Genomic DNA, 6368 nt, shown 5'->3' with positions numbered 1-6368 from the left:
TTAAAAATGAAAAAAGTTTCAAGCAATTTTCTAAGTAGTTTTCTTACTCTTTTAAGAGAAAGCTCAAAGTTATGAGGGATTTTCCACAAATTTCATTTTGTACTATTAAACAAGATTTTTTAACAAATGATAATACGCTACAAATGATAGTCTGGACAACAAAGTGTGATGGAATTAGGAAATAAAACATGCGAAAGAAAAGATACTTTAATCGGCATAATCTCCAGCCGGTGTCATTTATAAATCTTGTTTAACAGTACAAAATGAAATTTGTGGAAAATCCTTTATTATTTTGAGATTTCTTTTAAAAAGAAAAAAAAAAACTCCTTAGAAAATTGTTTAAGATATTCAAATCGGACTTAAGTAGTTGTCAAATAAGATTCACTACAAAATTAAGAAAATTTTTAAAATTATTTATTTATTTTATTTAGTTATTTTTTGCGTATATGCGCAGTATAAAAAAAACGTTAATTACACGTATTTGGAGCAGTTTTTAACAAACTTTTTTAAAAAATTTTATGTCAATAATTTTTTAATCAATTTAAAATTGATTCAAACGTTTTTTATTTTATTTTATTGAATTTTTTTAAAGTTATTAAAAAAAACGCAAGGCAAAAAAATAAGTTTTTTTTTAAATTTTTTTCTTTTATAAAAATGTTTATATTTTCAAAAATATTTAAGCTACGTTTACGAAGTTTATTTCAATTATTGTATATAAGAACCAAAATAATAAGTTACAAATTTATTACTACATTTTTTTGTCATAGGGTGTTCAAAAGAATTTTTTCCATTTGTCATTCATTCTCGGTGCCTCAGCCCTCAAAAAGATTTAAATTTCATTGATATGTATAAGAAATCGCAGGATCTAAATTTATTATTTGATTCTCTATGTATTTTCTGAGAAATATCAAAAAATGTGTTAGTATCGAAGTCTTTCGATTATTTTGTGCAACTCCTGTAGTATTCTTTTAATCAAAATTCGAACATTTATCTTCATTTTGAATGAAAAAATCGAACATTATGATTTTAATAATTTGGAAGTATACTTTTTCAATAATCATTTTGTTTAAAATAATTAAACACTACTGTAGACACGGGAGGGGGGCTATTGTGGATAAGTTATAAAAATAATTATTTAATCTATTGTTAATTATTAAAAGTAAATAAAATTAAAATACCATTCAATTTTCAACTTGGTTATTCGATTTGTTAATATTCTGTACCACCGCTATATTTTCAATAAGACACAGCGACCGCTGTGTCTATAAATGATAAATTATAGCATTTTGTCACTTAATTTGAAAATAAACAAAAGAACCAATAATAATTCAGCAAGTCTTTTGTGTTTAAAATAGTAGTTTGAAACAGCCCAGATGTGGAAATCAAAAAATTTTCTCTACAAATTCAGCAAAAGCTGCATTTGAATGGGGGGGGGGAATTAAACATTGTTGGCAATTAATAACATATTTTTCCGGAATTTATATAAAAAAAGCATTTGGATAAGGAAGGATTTTAAATAATTTAGATAAATACATAAAATGTGGTCATCATGCTCTGAAGTTTATATATGATAAAAATATCGGGCAATCGTATCTTATCCTTATAGTTAAAACTTTTGATTTTAAAATAATTTAATATATCAATTTACATATCTCTAAAAATATAATGAAAAATAGTTAATAGTCACTTCATGTTTGACGAAAATACATTTAAGGATATTTTTATCAGCAAGTAAGACTCCTCAGTTCAACCTCTGCTGGAGCGTCACCCCTACGGACGCCAACCCGAAGGGGTGTCCCTTTCGTAAGCCAAAACGAAGGGGTGTGCAACCCTACGTGCACCACCCTTCTTTAAGTTTCTATATCATTATTTCCTCCATCATGGCTGCAGCTTCTTAGAGGGGTGGGGGCTGAAGTCCAGGTGCATCTAAAAACGGATTAATACCCCAAGACACCCGAAATTACAAAGGCTCCAGGGGTAGTATTCTGAGCTCGCAGTCGACCGTCGATTTGAGCTTTTGGAAGCCGCACCAGGGGGCACATTACCTGATATTCTACTTTCTCCGTCCATCGCTCGATTTTTGGTATTCCAAGCAAGTTTTAGTGGATGTTGAGCGCTCTTTTCGGTCGACGCGAAAACCACTGGTATTTTCAGTAGAGTAATGGTGAGCAAATGGAATGCATTGATAATTAATTATTTTACACGGCTAAGTCTTCGGAGGAGACCGATATATCGAAACAGAGAAAATGTGATGGTATGACGATGTATTTTTAGATTTTTTTCGATTAACGAATAATCTTGTACTGTATATATGCATGAAACTAAGAGTGGACTTAGAAAAAGAAGCACGGCGAGGAAATGTGATTTCAGTAGAAACACAAGTTAAATTTAGTTTATTTTCAATATCATTAGTATATTTATCTTTTTTTTTTAACTAATTGAATTGAATTTTTCTTTGCTATATGCGAAAAAATAGGTATTTTTGGGGTTGTAATAGTATATTTGATAAACTTAATAGGTAAAATTGTAAATGTTAATTTTTTCTGACTAAAACTTTTGTAGAATTTTTTATTATTTTAATAGATTATCTAAAGTTAAATTGTAATTAATAAATATTGATGATTAATAACCAGAAATTGTCTCAATTTTCTTCGCAAATCTTTTACTCCATTAAAAAACAAGTGTGTCATTTTTTAATTACTTTTTATAATCTCGAAAAGATACTGCAGATAGAATGTGTTAAATTACGCTTTTAATTTATTTATTTTTAATTAAGAACTTGTAATTTTCATTAGCTTTATATGTAATAAAAAGTAATTTTTATTATTTCTGAAACAAAGTAGAAAAATTTAACATAGAAGTATTTCCTTTTTTAATCAATATGGAAAAGATATGATTACAAGGTATTTTTGAACTTAAATTTCAAAAAAAAAAAAAAAAAAAAATTAAGATTTTACAACCTCACATGCTTATATGAAACTTTTTTCTGAATTCTTTTCAAGAAATTTCAATTTTTTTTAAATTTCAAATAGTTAAATTTGCATTTCTTGTAGATATTGTCTGCGTTATTTCCAGTAAAAAAGATAAGTTTTAAGACTAAATTACTTCAACTTCTGATGTGTATTTAAATAGAGCTACTTTACATAACTGTTTATTAGATTCGTAGGTTTTATGTGCATTAAGATTTTTTGCAACTATCCAAAAAAGGCATTTACGTACAATCAACAAAATGAAAAAGTTTTAAACACTTTTGTCAGATTTTAGGTTCAAATCAAATCTACAATGATTCTAATATTACCATAAAAACTGAAAATGGGATATAAACGAATACTTGAGTGAATAATAAAGTATTTTATAACTATGAAACTATACTATAATTCACTATACTTAAAAGTTTTGAAAAATCTTTTTTAACATAAAACTAATATTGCTGAACGGGATAATTGTAGTATGTAGTACATAAATTGCTTGACAAATTATTAACTAAATATTTCGAATCTCTCAAAGTGATTTTTTTCTTATAGCTAAAATTTTATAAAAGTTTTGTTAAGGAGAGTTCAAAACATTTTCCATGTAACAAAGAGGTCCATATAATGAAATGTAATGTATATCTTTTCATCATTTGTTCGGTATTTATCAAATTTCACCCGTCTAAGAATAATGAAGCACAAAATAAAAAGCTTACTTGAAAATAGAATTTAAACTGCAAATTATACTTTCTTTTATTATCAACACAAATGAAGTGATATAAATACTACCTTCTTAAATATAAAATAAGCCTTCGCTCACCTCTATTAAATCATAATTAATAAAATTCGTAATTTTCAAAAGGCAATGTGAAAACCATCTGTTTAGCAACATAAAGTGATATGTAGCAAAATTGCTGTTAACATTTAAAAATTCTGATATTTGAAATTTTTTTTTCTGGATCTTTTTTACTATCCACATAATATTAAATGCAATTAAAAATTTATTTCTCAAACAAAAAAAAAAAGAAGAAAAAAAGAAAAAAGCATGCATGTGATATGCCAATACGATGTACGAAAATTTAGTGTCTTAATCGCTATTGGAATAAACAAACCAAAGATCTGATAGCAACTCAATAACATATACTTATAATAATAGTACATATTAGATTTTTAATTATCAGATTTGTAAATAAAATTTATCTAATAGGTCAATGTTTATTATTATCAAAAATAAGAAAAAACATTATCATTTCAGGGATGTATATAAATTTTATTTAATAAATGTAAGTATCAAAAATTAGTGCAATAAAATAAATCTCAAAAGACAATATTTTATCTCAAATAATAGATACTCAAAATGCCTTTTTCAATAGCTTGTCGCGCGTGAATGTCGTGCATCACATTGCTTCGAGCATTTTTATTGGCTGATAACACGGAAGAAGTTTCACCCCTACTCTTCTCATAAGGTAGACCAGTCCGCAAGTCTCCTCCACTGACCACTGAGTTCAGAATACCGAAATTCAAAACAGTGGACGGTGTGACGTCAGGGGAAGGCGTCACTCGGGGAAGGTCTACTTCGACTCGTCGTCTGTTTGGAATCCCAGCCCAGAGTCGTAAATTCAAAATTGGATCCGCTGTTCAACGACGGTTATATTTGCATAAAAATGTATGTTATTAGTTCATTCATCTTAAATCAAAATATAGTTGCTCAAAATAAAATAAAAAGTGCTCTATTTATGTTTTTTTAAAAATCTTTTTAAATTCTATTTTTAACATGATGAATAAGTATATTTGCTTATGATGACAAGATCAAGTTTCTTTGAAATGTCGTTATAACGGAATTTTACTGTTATTAAATACGTAACTTAGAACAACTAATAATAATTTTAATGAAAATTTACTTACAGTATTCGAAGAATTCCATATTGAATAACTGAAGCACCAACTAGTACTTTTAAACATTTTATGAGTACTAAAGGCGTTAAAAACAAAATCAGATATAAGGGTATTATTCAGAGAAAGTCCGCTTTTTGTGTATGATTTCGTAATACAAAATATTGTCTGCACTAAGTAATTAGCATATTTCAGGTCGGGCCTTCTAACTCTTAAGTATCGAGGCCTATATCAAGCATTGCGATAAAACAACCTTCGTGGAGTTCTATTAAATGGAACTAACCCACATTTACGTTCCAGGGGGAGACAAAACACGAAAATATCCCACGGTCAGCCCGACTGCAAGGGGATTCTAACGCATGATGCGTCTGCCACTAAGAACATTCGACGTCAACACTGTGGTCGGTGCGAGCCGGGAGCAGAATTCGTATCAATCAGCCACCCCTGGGATTCGAAGCTGAGTCACCTCAATTGGGAGTGAGCTATTTACTAAGTTTCCACGACTCAGGGTAAGTTAATTGTATTAAAAACTATTTCGTTTTTCGCACGACGGTCTCGAACTAATTATTTTTATTTCATATCGGCGTTGAACAGCCGGCTCATTCTAGAATTATTACATATCATGCTCAATTCCGTTTACCATGTAAGGTTAAATACATATAACATTACGCAATATTTAGACTCTCTGAAATAGACTTATGGTTTTTAATTTGTATTTGGTACTGGAACTACTTGGCTAAAATCCATTCCCAAAGTAGAAGTGAAATTTTAAGACAAAAAATTATATTCATCGTGTTTGCGTTTAAATTGAGATAAATCACTAAATTAAAAAAAATCACTTTGCAAAATTTGCATAGAATAAATTAAAACTGCCATGAAATTAAGAGTAAATAGTTTTAGAAAATATACTAATATAAAAAGATTTGTTAAAAAAAAAAAGTAATTCTAGCAATACAACAAAATTGTGACAGTCGGTTTGGTAAAAATCTTGTAAACCCTTCCAACTATCTATTCATAACTCAGTCAATCATGTTGTGTTAGTTTTGCATGAACGTTATACAAACCGAACTAAAAAAAATAGTTTTGAAACAGTCGCAAATATTTTTACTAGTTTTAATGAATTAGAATATTAGATTGACTTCTTATATACTCAGAATTATTTGTCAACTTTCCACTTATGTAACCATGAGTATGACCATCACGTTATGTTAATAACCTACATCATTTACTTATGAAACTTAAAACATATTTTACAAAAAACACATTTTTTTATTAACTGCCTATATTTTAGCTAGTTTATGGAAAGAAAGTTTCCTTTTTATTTCAAGATGTTTTAAACTAAACCATGAATTTTTTTTTAATTTTATTTTATAACCGTCGTTGAACAGCCGACACAAGATTTGAGATTATTTTGGTTTATGTCTATACTATAATGTTCAACTCCGTAGCCTTCTAATTTTCAACCAAATCCAGAAGACAAGGGAACTTCTGGATCAAGTATTGGGA

Source organism: Parasteatoda tepidariorum, chromosome 10 (assembly GCF_982258835.1).
Source record: "Parasteatoda tepidariorum strain Cologne lab strain chromosome 10, Ptep-v5.0, whole genome shotgun sequence".
Classification (NCBI taxonomy): Eukaryota; Metazoa; Arthropoda; class Arachnida; order Araneae; family Theridiidae; genus Parasteatoda; species Parasteatoda tepidariorum.
The sequence above is the reverse complement of the archived record's forward strand: the minus strand, read 5'-3'. Positions refer to the sequence as shown.